General features: G+C 38.0%; 1 protein-coding gene and 1 non-coding gene across 4 annotated transcripts in view; one reads left to right on the forward strand and one right to left on the reverse strand.

The window, feature by feature from the left end:
* DLC1 (DLC1 Rho GTPase activating protein) overlaps window positions 1-13,447 on the forward strand; it is a 515,375-nt gene that overhangs the window by 106,912 nt on the left and 395,016 nt on the right. The gene's annotated exons all lie outside the window — the stretch shown is intronic.
* On the reverse strand, window positions 12,836-12,908 carry TRNAS-GGA. Its single transcript has one exon. It is a non-coding gene; the product is annotated as a tRNA-Ser (tRNA).

Raw genomic sequence — 13,447 nt, forward strand, 5'->3', positions numbered from 1 at the left:
TGCCATCCAGCCATCTCATCCTCTGTTGTCCCCTTCTCTTCCTTCCCCCAATCCCTCCCAGCATCAGGGTCTTTTCCAATGAGTCAGCTCTTCACATGAGGTGGCCAAAGTACTGGAGTTTCAGCTTCAGCATCATTTCTTCCAATGAACACCCAGGACTGATCTCCTTTAGGATGGACTGGTTGGATCTCCTTGTAGTTCAAGGGACTCTCAAGAGTCTTCTCCAACACCAAAAGCATCAATTCTTTGGCGCTCAGCCTTCTTCACAGTCCAAATCTCACATCCATACACGACCACTGGAAAAAGCACAGCCTTGATTAGATGGACCTTTGTTGGCTAAGTAATGTCTCTGCTTTTGAATATGCTATCTAGGTTGGTCATAACTTTCCTTCCAAGAGTAAGTGTCTTTTAATTCCATGGCTGCAATCCCTATCTGCAGTGATTTTGGAGCCCCCAAAAATAAAGTCTGACACTGTTTCCACTGTTTCCACATCTATTTCCCATGAAGTGATGGGATCAGATGCCATGATCTGCATTTTCTGAATGTTGAGCTTTAAGCCAACTTTTTCACTCTCTTCTTTCACTTTCATCAAGAGAGCTCCTCTTCACTTTCTGCCATAAGGGTGGTGTCATCTGCATATCTGAGGTTATTGATATTTCTCCCAGCAATCTTGATTCCACTTTGTGCTTCTTCCAACCCAGCATTTCTCATGATGTACTCTGCATAGAAGTTAAATAAGTAGGGTGACAATATACAGCCTTGACACACTCCTTTTCCTATTTGGAACCAGTCTGTTGTCCCATGTCCAGTTCTAACTGTTGCTTCCTGACCCGCATATAGGTTTCTCAAGAGGCAGGTCAGGTGGTCTGGTATTCCCATCTCTTTCAGAATTTTCCACAGTTTATTGTGATCCACACAGTCAAAGGCTTTGGCATAGTCAAGAAAGCAGAAATAGATGTTTTTTTGCAACTCTCTTGCTTTTTCCATGATCCATCGGATGTTGGCAATTTGATCTCTGGTTCCTCTGCCTTTTCTAAAACCAGCTTGAACATCAGCAAGTTCACGGTTCATGTACTGCTAAAGCCTGGCTTGGAGAATTTTGAGCATTACTTTACTAGCGTGTGAGGTGAGCGCAGTTGTGCGGTAGTTTGAACATTCTTTGGCATTGTCTTTCTTTGGGATTGGAATGAAAACTGACCTTTTCCAATCCTGTGGCCACTGCTGGGTTATCCAAATTTGCTGGCATATTGAGTGCAGCACTTTCACAGCATCATCTTTCAGTATTTGAAAGTGCTCAACTGGAATTCCATCACCTCCGCTAGCTTTGTTTGTAGTGATGCTTTCTAAGGCCCACTAGACTTCACATTCCAGGATGTCTGGCTTTAGGTGAGTGATCACACCATCGTGATTTTCTGGGTCGTGAAGATCTTTTTTGTACAGTTCTGTGTATTCTTTCCTTCTGTTCTTAATATCTTCTGCTTCTGTTAGTTCCCTAACATTTCTGTCCTTTATCGAGCCCATCTTTACATGAAATGTTCCCTTGTTATACATGTTTGGTAAAAGCACACCTATATCTGAAATGACTTTCTCATTTCTTTCTATGACCTTCCTGATCTTTTCTGTCTCCTTAATGCCTATATGAGGGCTTAGTAGAATGAGAAGGCTAACACTGGGCAATGGGTGACATAGAGAACATAATAAATTATGCAGAATATAGAATGGACTGAGATAAGAGGCCAGCTGGAAGAATATAAAAAGGAAGAAAAAATTGTCTAAGAAATGAAAAGCTGTGGCCCCAATATTGAATGAAAGCAAGGACTAGTGGAAGAGTTAGAGTTTGTTTTTCAGTTGACAATGAGGGAAGGACTGGGAAACAGGGTTAAGTCTACATAGCTCTGCAGATAGATTCTTAATGACAATATGATTTTACATGAAGATCACACTGGTTTTAAACACATAGGCTTATTGACCAGACTGTATTGTATTTAAACCTTTTTCCCTAGCTCTAACACTAGGGCTGGCAGAGAAAAGTTGTTACCAGGTAGAAAATCTATGTGTAGATGGATAACACAGGTCTTCTCAGCCATATTTTTACCAGGATTTGTATCCCAGGTAAAGTTGTTAGCTTTGTAAGTAGTTCATATTGTGTGTTATGCCAGCAAAACCCATCAAATTATTACATGCCATTTAAACTGGGTTTTTGCCTCAAAAACAACTGGAAAGCCAAAAAAATATTTACAGATAGTTGGGGCTCAAATATTTTGCCTCACAGCAAACATAATTCCCTGAAATCAACCAGAATGCAAAGAAACATTTAATTATATGATAAAAGATAACACTAGATGGTAAAATTAATAAGTAATTAATATTGATCAGCCTCAGTATCCCAGGTCCCATTCTGTGGACCATGGTACACCACTGTAAGCTGAATGGCAGAGTTCATTACACTGTGAAGCGTATAGTCCCTGAAATGCTGCTGGTACCCCCAGATACAGCTTTTGTTTGACTAACACATAATGCCAGCACTGAGGGAGGGAACAGTAGTGAGAAAGGAAGAGAGGATGGCATGGAAGGAATAGGACCGGGGAGAAGAAGGAAAACAGGAAGAGAGAGAGGCAGAGAGGGATACAGAGAGAGAAGGATGGGCTAAACTGGATACCAAGGGAAGCACCAGTCAATTGGAAAAGAAAGCAACAATATAATTCCTTGACATTTGTAGCAGGCAGAAATCAGATTCTCTTTCAACAAGATGGAGTTATGGTCACCACCAGTACAAGTTTAATAAGGAGACAAGGAACACAACTTTAACTCCAGTGATTACAGAGCAGGTGGAGACAAATAATACTTCCTGCCATTTCACAGGAGGAACTCTGCCAACTAGAGGCAGTGTTCATGCTCTGCGTCTCCAACAGGCTGAAAGCAAAGACCTGATAAGCTCATATTTTAAAATCCTCAAGTGTCTTCACCTTGAAGGGACTTTCCCCAGTTTCCTCAGCCAGATCTGTTGCTTGATTGTCTACACCCATAGAGGACTTACTCCGATTAAAATGTTTATTGCAAATACACCTGGTCCCACCATTACTAACGAAAACGTCGGCTCATTTGGGGGAAGTTTTATGTCTTTAACGATTCAGTTTTGTGTCTGTAGCATCCATCTCAGTGCTTAGAATCGTATTCATAAGTAATGAATAGCCTTGCCAGAGTAAAGGATTTATTTTCAGAAGACAATATCAGACGTCAAGAACCCAAGTCATATGGATACAGAAGAAATGAGGCTTATATAACCAAAAATCACGGACCAATTATCTCATACTTTATAATCTCCTCTATAGTCCCCCTGCTATTAATAGTTCCTTGCTAAGAGGGATGAGGGGACGAGAGGGAAGAGATAATTATGTAAATTCTGGTCTCTGACACATCCTTCAAATTTAAGATGGTTATTACCTTTTGCCACCAAACAGTTAATTGTCACTAAATAGTTATATAGCAATCAGAGTGGTGAATGTTATTTAAAAACTATTCAGTTGTCTTCAGAAGAGTGGGCAAGGGTGATTGTAAAGAGGAAAATATTAGAATATCCGTTCACATTTGTTTGTTTGTTTTTTGGCCACTCCTCTCAGCATGTGGGAACTTAGTTTCCCAGACCAGGGATCAAACCCACACGCCCTGCAGTGGAAGCACAGATTCTTAACCACTGGACTGCCAGGGAAGTCCCCACTCACATTTATTTGTAATTTATCCTTTAATTTTGTATCTTTTTATAAGATATTCGATATGCTGCTACGAAAGTATATGTTATAAGTAAATAGTATACACATGCTTGCTGAAAAGTACATAATCAAAAATGTTGGGAGGCCACTGGTTTAGAATATCCCTAGCTTTTCTAGTTAATGTCATTTTGGGGACATTGGAAGTAGAAATGAGATGATAGGAATAATAGAGTAAGAAATTAAAGGACAAATGAATGAGGGAGATGGAGAGACTTTTGTTTAGAGAGTGTCAGACAATAGTAAATTTATTTTCAGTTTCTGTATGGAAACCACATAATGTAGAGAGATTTGATGCCAGGTGCCATTATGGCAGAAAAGTATACTCTGAATGAGAGTGATTAGATCTTAAATGTTTCTTGTTCCAGATATTTTTGAAAAAAGTAGTTATGATGTGTGATAGACCTCTGATCCAAGCCGAGACTTTGACCAAAACAGCAAATTTACATTATTAGTAACAAGATCATTATTAAGTTCACATTAATCCAACATCAGCTTTTATTGGAGCAAGAAATAATATACTTTTATGATGTTATTTTAAATAATTAATGTGTGTTTCAGAGCCAGTTGCACATTAGAGGCTATCTTAATAGTGAAACTGATTTAGTTTCTTCCTGGTGGGTTTCTTTTACTATAAACCAGGACCAACTTATTAATCTTTTAATACCAACAAAACTACCAAAGGTTTTGGCTGCCTCCCTCGAAGAAATGCCAGTATCCACAAAAGCTGGGATAGCTAGCAAAACCTTCAAAACAGGGCCCTGCCTCTGTTATCTGGGTATTAAGCACAGTGGTGCCAATGGAATCTGTTCATTTTCTGGCTCATGTTCTCAGAAATAAAGTACTTATCCCTGCTGCCAACAAGATCTCTATGCTACAAATAATTTTATGTTTAGAAAATTATAGTGCTACTTTAGAGATAACCTCAAAATGTTCAAAGGAAATACAAGCAAATAGGAAAGTCCACTTTTATTCTTTTTTCAGTTCTATTTCTACATTGGCATAGGAATAAAACTAGTGATTAATGAACCTCTTCCATTTGGGTTCTATTTTTTGAGCCAGTAAAACTTCAAAAGGATATACTGCTTTTTATATACATTGAAAGTTAACCCAGAGTTTCTGTTTTTGTGTTTTTTTTTTTTTAGTTGAAATAGCATCATTATTTGGTCTAGAAAATGAATAGCTTGGTCTGAGCTTGATTTTCTAACCAAGAAATTAAGCTGTAATGAGGAAGAGCATCGTCTAAATTGAGGGGTGTTTTTAATCTGTGTGAGCTTTATGTATTCTTGAAAACTGCAGACAACAGTCCCTACATCACAGGTTGTTAGGTTATTAAATGAGATGGAAAATGTGGTTCAATGCTACATATCACAACCACTAGAAAAATCCATTATGTAGCCAAAATTTGAGGTGAAGATTTGACAGATAAATAACTGAACAATTGCAGAATTAGATCTGGGAATTGGTCAAATTCTTATGGAACCTATAGTCACAGTATATATAGCCAGTAAGGGTACAGTAGCTACTTTAGTTGGAGATCTCTAGAATACTTCATAGCTCATGGTAAATCTCCACAGCCCCTACACTGTGGTTCTGTAAAAAGTAATTAAGCCGATGAACTCTAAAAGCAAACTGCTTCCCTCACACACAGCTTTGTAATCATGTAGGTTATTTACTGCTCAGTTTTCTCAGCTATATAATGGGATGCTTCATTTTTTTCTCGAGAAGATAAAGTTCATATGTATGCAGTAATTAGAACAGGGCCTGACACCTAGCAAACACTGTGTGACTTCATCTGTTAGCAGTAGGAGTTGTTATTTTCTGTTTGTTTTATTAAAATGCCCTAGCCACAGATCCAAGAATAAGCTGAACTGTCTGGGAATAATTATGGAAAAAGACGGACAACATTTGAGAGAGGATTTAGAAAGTAAATCAACCCACACATACATCCTTGCTATCTAATTATCATTATAGAGCACAGTCTTGAATATGCATTCCCCCATGTACTTTGCCATGTATGGTGTAGAATCTGAATAAGCATCATATATGCATCCTTACCTCAAGGAGCTTACACAGTGGTAGGGGCAATATAATGCAAATAAAAAAATAACAAAATATTCAGTTAAACACACTTTTAACCTTAACACCTATTACTATCAGAACCTAATGTAATACTAGGTTTTGAACCACAAGTACAGTAATACCCTGGCTCAGCCTAATGCACTGGTACACAGTATTAAGATCGATGGAGCAGGATATTCCTGGTGATCTAATGGCTGGGGCTTCACCTTCCAGTGCAGGGGGTGTGGGTTCGATCCCTGATCAGGGAGCTAAGAACCCACATGCCTCCAGCCAGGATGGGGAACCCCTGCAGATGAGCGGGTCAGGGAAGGCTTCACCCAGGGTGTGCCTGAGCTGAGCTTGGAAGGCACTAGAGACTTTCCGTTTGTGAGAATAAGGGAGAGGGATCTCTTTGTTCTTCCTTTAAACTGTTCTTGGAAAATACCATTTTATTTTTAAATACACAGACTTAAGGAAGTAAGTGAAATAAGCAAATACTTAAAAAAGGCCATTTTGTAAACAGACACTTTTAAATATTAAGGTTTTTTCCTTTTTTGAAGAATATTTCATAGTGATATGGAAATTGAAAGAGGATGGATGGTACTTCATGTACCAGGCTTTAGCTTCAGCAAAACAGTTTTCTGTTCTTAAACTTAGATTTTTAGCTAAGTAGTTTCTGGGCTCACTTTATCTTAAATAAATACATAAACAAATAATCTCAGTTTCAACATACTAATGGGTTGTGAAAAAAACTCTAGCCATGTTAATTTGCTCCCCAGCTAGTATTTGATCAGTTAGCAGAAAAGTGAAATGAATCATGGAAATTTGCTTGATGACTAAGCATCAACAGAATGGTTCAGTTATATAATAATGATGAAATGAGATGAGACAGTGATTCCTACTTTTATATCTTCATAGATATGTTAACATCATTTACGGCTGTGTGTGAGCGTGCTCAATCGTGTCTGACTCTTTGCAACCTCATGGACTGTAGCCCACCAGACTCCTCTGTCCATGGAATTTTCCAGGCAAGAATACTGGAGTGGGTTGCTCTTTCCTTCTCCAGGAATCTTCCCAACCCAGAGATTGAACCCGCATCTGTTGAGTCTCCTGCATTGGCGGGCAGATTCTTTACCGCTGCACAAAAGTTCATTTATGAATTTTTCAATAAATTAAACTTTTTCTTAAGGGAATTACAGAATGTATAAATCCCAAATCTATAGCAGGAAATCTAAGAGTAAAATAAGTTCATTTAATAATATATTATATATGTATAGTTAATAATGACTACATTATACACACGTACCTAATTTTCAATATATGCAATAATCAAGCACAATTTGAAATGTGATATTTGCCTTCCTACAGTAAGTACAGTCCTTACTGAGACATGGAGTAGAGGATAGATAACATAGGAACTAAGTGGTTGCTTTTGCCAGGAGGTTAGTAAGTCAGCTGATGGTGCTCTGCTTCCTCAGTGTGAAAGAAACTAGAAGCAGGCTCTGCCTCTGTGGTGAATATCATCTTTGAGACCTGTGGACCTTTTCCTCACACTTCCACTCCTCGAAGGCACAGGGAAGTGGCGTTTGAGTCAACATAGCTGACCAGAGCCTGCATTAAGGAATAGCTGATTTCTTGGTGCAGAATATCTTTCTCACAGAATGCATCTGCCGTTGTGTAGCTGAAACTTTTGATTTTCAATCCATCCCTAAAATCCCTTGCATTTTGTCTTCATTTTGCTGTAAGATGGTCACATGATGTTGAATGTCCTGTCAAGCAACATGTCGCTCAATTGCCTGGACTGTTGTAGGTAGCATCATATAAACAGATAAGATATGGAGAATTTGCTTTTCATAGGTTCATGGACTGTTCCAACAGGAAGAGACTTTAAATATCCATGCATTTCACTTTAACTGGAATAATGTGTGTATCTTGACAAGGCCAAAAAGCTGTAATTTAGCATGTTAACAGAGGTATGTCCTGTTACCAAGGCAAAGTTGCTGCCCCACGGGAAAGATGCTGACTTGCATATTATCATGCAAAAGCTGTAATTTAAAAGTAATCAGAAAGAATTGGCCAACACTGAAATGTAACACAAACCTAATATTAAGGTTTTTTTGAACGATGAAAGGAAATGTTTTATCCTCCTATTTCAGACATTTGTCCACTCTGTGTGCAGGGAAAAAAAAAATGTCTTTGCGAACTGAACTACCATTTCAGGTATATGGTGACAAAAATATAAGTTTTTAGAAGCTGAAAATGGAGTCAAAAATGAAGATTTTCTCAGCTTCTCTTGCTTTCTAGTTTAATAGTAAAAAGTCACTCTTTCCTGAGACATGAATTTTCATTTAATTCAGTTATTCTGTACCCTTCCCCTTGATCAACCTAGACCTTTATCATAAATATTATCTCTGTCCACTTAGAAGTTACAAAGTGCTTTCTCTCAGATGTCCACAGTGTTTGGGTTGAGGCATGATAAATTTTAAACAAGCTGAAAAGTATTTCAAACAACTTCCATACTGTGAGCAATCCTTAAGGAGGCCAGAGGAGAAAAGAAGCTAGCCAGTCATTTCAGTATCATCTTCATGAAAATTTTTCTTTTAAACATATTGATAATCATGTAAAGCACTAAATTTTTATACCTAAAATTCTATCTAGATTAGAAACAAAGAGCATGCAACATTGTACATCAGCCTGTCCTGGACAACTTACAATAAAAATAAATCTATTTTTCCCATGCAGTACCTTATAATTATTGTAATCCTAAATTTCCAACCCTGACCACTAAGAAAAATGTATGTTTTTGATAGAGAATGAATGGGCAATAGTTGTATTGCTTGCATGAAGCCAGATGACTAAGAAATTTAATTTCTAACTTTAATATAAATCTTTTCATTTTTAAGAGAACTGCATTTACTCAGGAGATTTAAGGTAAGTCACAACATTAATAAAGTGAGTGATGCATTTGAGTGGTTACCCGGTTTGTGTATGTGCCATGCTGATCTGGAGTGCTGGTTATTGTGCAGATTGTTATAGCAAAAATTGGCACACACATAGTTGTTTAAGGTAGGGAAGAAGGGGCTTCCCAGGTGGCGCAGTGGTAAAAAAAAATTGCCTGTGAACTCAGGAGATGCAGGTTCAATCCCTGGGTCAGGAAGATCCCCTGAAGAAGGAAATGGCAACCCACTCTCAGTATTGTTGCCTGGGAAATCCCATGGACAGGGGATCCTGGCAGGCTGCAGTCCATGGGGTTGCAAAGAGTTGGACACGACTGACTGACTAACATTTTCACTTTCATACAGTTAAGAGTGAGTCATAAGCAATATCTACCACCCAAACATACACTCCCATCCCTTCAATTTGGAACGAATTTATGTTTACCAGCAAAGAGAGAGCAGAAAGCATACTTCATACTTCTTCACCTTTCCTCTTGTTACCGGTATGAATGCTCAGCTTCAATCTAAGCCTAGTCCCACCACTGGGCCCTGGTACCCTCTCCTCTCTCATCAGTTCAAGGACATCACTCCTAGAACAGCCTTCTCTCTTGGATCAGTGATGTTTCCTTTACTGGGTCATTTCTGTCAGCTTCCAAATATGATGTCCAAAAATATCCCATTAAAAAGAAATCTCTCTTGACACCACATCCTCCTCTTTCTTTGTGTTCCTTTATAGCAATTATTAAATCATTATTTAATAGTTGGCCTTGCTCACTTTCTTCAATTCCTGTCTTCCCTTTTGTTCTCAACCTCACTGAAAGCAAGCATCTGCTCCTATCCAAACTGCTGTGAACAAGCTGGCCAATGAACTTGATGTTGCTCAGTGCCAAATTTCTCCTTGACCAACCCATGGCATTTGTAAAGTTTGATTTCTCTCTTCTTTTAGAATCTGCTTCTTAACACGACCACTAGGATCCTACTCTTGATTCTTTTCCTGCATTTGTTTGGCCCATTCCTTAGTTGGTCTGTTTTATGCTTCCTTAAACTAGAAAGTTAAGTTCTTTAGAGAGAAGATGTTTGTTCCCTCACATCCAGAACAGTGCTTGGTACATTGTAAGTGCTCAATAACTCTGTATTGACTAGGTGAATGAGTGAAAACAGGAAAAGAGCTGTGTAAGTTAAACATATGACCTAAACAAGTGTTTTAATTGATGGCGAATAATAAAATGGATACATCCAAAGACCAAACTGTTGATCTGGTACAGGGAGTCAAGGAACTCTCATAGTTAACAAAGCAAAAATAAGAGAAATATCAAATAATAGATGGAAATTAAGAGACTTAGATGCAGGTTATTCAAAAACATCTAATAGGAATTCCAGGCAGAAACAACAGAAACAATGGGAGGTAGCAATACTCATAAAATATTGAAAGGAGTATTTCCTAAGCTGGTAAAGGGCATGGCTCTTCAGATTTAAACATTTTAGTAAACATTGGATTATGCTCAAAAGAAGCAAAGCTGCTCTTAGTTACATCCTGATAAATGTTATATATCCAAGGATTAAGAAAATGCCTTTAACATATTCAGAGACTTGAAAACAAAGCAACAACAACAAAAAACAAGTTATCACTGTGACAATGATATTCATGGTTTAAATACAGGGTCTCAGGAAAGTTAAGGAATACCATCAAATAAACCTAGAATTCTAAACCTGTTTAATCACTGAAGTGTGGGCAAGATAATGATTCTTATGGATGTTAAAGAACTTAAAAATATGTACCCTCATATCTTGAGGTCCTTAACTTAATCACATCCGCAAAGACCATTTTTCCAAATAAGATCACATTCATAGAATCTAGGCTGTAGGACACACACATTCCTTCTGGGGGCCACAATTCAACTACTGCAGTACGAAGAAGTTAATTGATGATACCAACACTGAAAGATGAGTGCAATGCAAGCCTACACAGGGGGAGAGAACACCGGGAACGAGGTCCAAGTTCAGCCTGAGGGGTTCTCGAAGGCCTTTTGAGTGAACTTTTAAGATAAAACCTGAAGAATGGCAAGGGCAGGAAGGAGGACTGGGAAGAGCTTTCTGAGAGAAAGAAGAGAGAGAGAGAAGAATACACTGAGCCTCAGCAACTAGGAGAAGTTGAATGTGGCTATAAAATATGAAATGAAAAGAAGCACAGAATGAGACTGGGTAGGCACACAGGGCCCAGAGTGTGACTGTCCTTGAAAACCTTGACTAGCACCTTGGAATTTTAAAGCTATGAATGGGAGCATGACAGAACCACATCGTATAGGTATATTTGGATGCAGTACAGATAATGGGCTGATAGCAATTAGAACTGGAATCAAAGAAACCAGTTAGGATGATGTAGCAGTAAATTGAGCAAGAGATGGTGGGAAGATTAAGGGGTATGGCATGAAACATATTGAGGATGTAGAATTATTATTTCCATAATAATAGCTCATTACAGCTAAACTCACAGGTACTTTTCTACATGTTTCTAAAGTAAAGATGGATTCCAAATCTCTGAATTTCTGCTTGAACTTTCTAGAACTATGACTAGCCCAACAGATATATACAGACATGGAGCGTGATGTGTCTAATAACAGTTTATAATAGACATCTTGAATTTCTGAAACACATCTTTGATACATAGATTAATTTCCTGTAGTTTTAAGAGCTTTACTCACATTGCTTCAAAGTAAATTTAAATTGCACATGAGGTTTTGAGGTTTTCAATGTGTTGTTGGTATTACCTGAATTATTTCTTTTTGTGCCATGGTCTGTCTCCCTGCTATTGATTTTTCTTAAAGATACAGTGATTTTGGTTAGCCTTTCCTAGTATGGCTAAGGAAAATTGGTTAGAATAGGTGACTGCTGTTCCATCTCTCTGTGATTCTTGTAGGAATATATCACTTATATGTCTCCATTTCTCATATGTCCACTTTCTCTAGATGCTCATGTTAAAATAAAAAGGTACTATAATAAATCCCTTGCTATCTCCCTGAATCCAGTATTTTCTCTTATTCTAGCCCCTTCTACATAGTGTAATCAGCTTAACCTTCCTAAGAAGACATCATCAGCAGGTGATTTCCCTTCATTAAACAGATCTAATTTCTTAGTTTTTATCAGATAAAGTTCATATCCTCCAGCTTGCATTTTAAAGTCCTCTGTATTTAGTCCTTCTTGAATTTTAAGGCTGTTCTCACAACTCTAATGAGTTTCCTATAGAAACACTACAGATCCATGCTCTTTGGCCATCATGGATTCATAGCGGTTACTCTGTACACCTACTTGCCTCACTTCAGCCTCACTTTGGAACTTAACTGTTCCAAACCCACCCCACTTTCTTTAAGTTTGCAAAGCTATTTCTTCTTCTTCTCTCCCTGAAAATGTCTTCATTAAGGAAAGACATAAAATGAATGAAGGTTAATTTTTTTTTCATCTTGCTTGACGATGAACCTAATAAATGCCCTCATTTGGTGGTACTCATATGCTCACTGAGGGCAAAGAATATGTTTCCCCTGTGTAGCTTCAGTGATCAGTATGGATAGTGAAAAATAGAAGTCGTCTAGTGGATGGATGGATGGATGAAAGAATAGATGAATTGAATGGATGGGCTCGTGGACAAACTAATGAGTGAGTCTGTACTCTAATCACAACTGACTACAGAACTGTCTCCAATTTCATTAAGGTTGATATAAGAGAAAAATACCGCTTCCTTTACTAGGGAAGAAGGGAAAAAGAAATACTAACTATGCTAGCTTCTCATGTCCTTTATTCTGAATGTTTTAATCGTTGATTTCACATACATGAAGAAGTGTACCCCACAATAAAATTACACTTGTTTGTAATTTTGTTAATTCACTCAATTATTATTCATTTAGCATTTCTTACCATCTAAACTTTAAGTATTATATTAAAGTGTAAGTGTAAGTGAAGTCGCTCAGTCGTGTCCGACTCTTTGTGACCCCCTGGACCCCTACCAGGTTCCTCCCTCCATGGGATTCTCCAGGCAAGAGTACTGGAGTGGGTTGCCATTTCCTTCTCTAGGGGATCTTCCTGACCCAGGGATCGAACCTGGATCTCCCGCATTCCAGGCAGACGCTTTAACCTCTGAGCCACCAGGGAAGCCAGATAATAAAGTATTAAATTAGTTGCCAGATAATCAAAGATGAATAAGTTACTGTCATTTTCCCCAAGAAACTCAAAAACCTTGAAGGAAAAACATCCATAACTCTAACTCTCATGGTACATGCTGCATTAGCATGGTGACTATTCATCTTGGTTGGTCCAGCCACTTTGGTTATGCCATTTTCCCCACATCCTGCCTTCTTAGCTCCCACTTTCACTCTGAAGTGTCCCATTTGGGTGACAAATTACATAGTTGACTTATGAACTAGCCCTACTAAAAAGAACTGTGGCATTGATGTGTATGTAAAAATGAAAATGTCCTTTGTCTCCTCTCTCTAAATTTAAACTTCTTGGAGGCATTAGAAAATTCTGTTGAAATTATTAGACTATATTTGCTTATGTTTTTAATTTTCCTAATATTTGGAAACCTCAATCCAACTTTTTGGACAGAGATTCAGCTTTGGATAATTGGTATAATGTTTTAAAACCATCATAAAAATAAAGCTCTTACAGCTGGATGTTCACAGAAAATCATG

The sequence above is a fragment of the Oryx dammah genome, unplaced genomic scaffold (genome assembly GCF_014754425.2).
Source record: "Oryx dammah isolate SB20612 unplaced genomic scaffold, SCBI_Odam_1.1 HiC_scaffold_7, whole genome shotgun sequence".
In the NCBI taxonomy this organism is placed as follows: Eukaryota; Metazoa; Chordata; class Mammalia; order Artiodactyla; family Bovidae; genus Oryx; species Oryx dammah.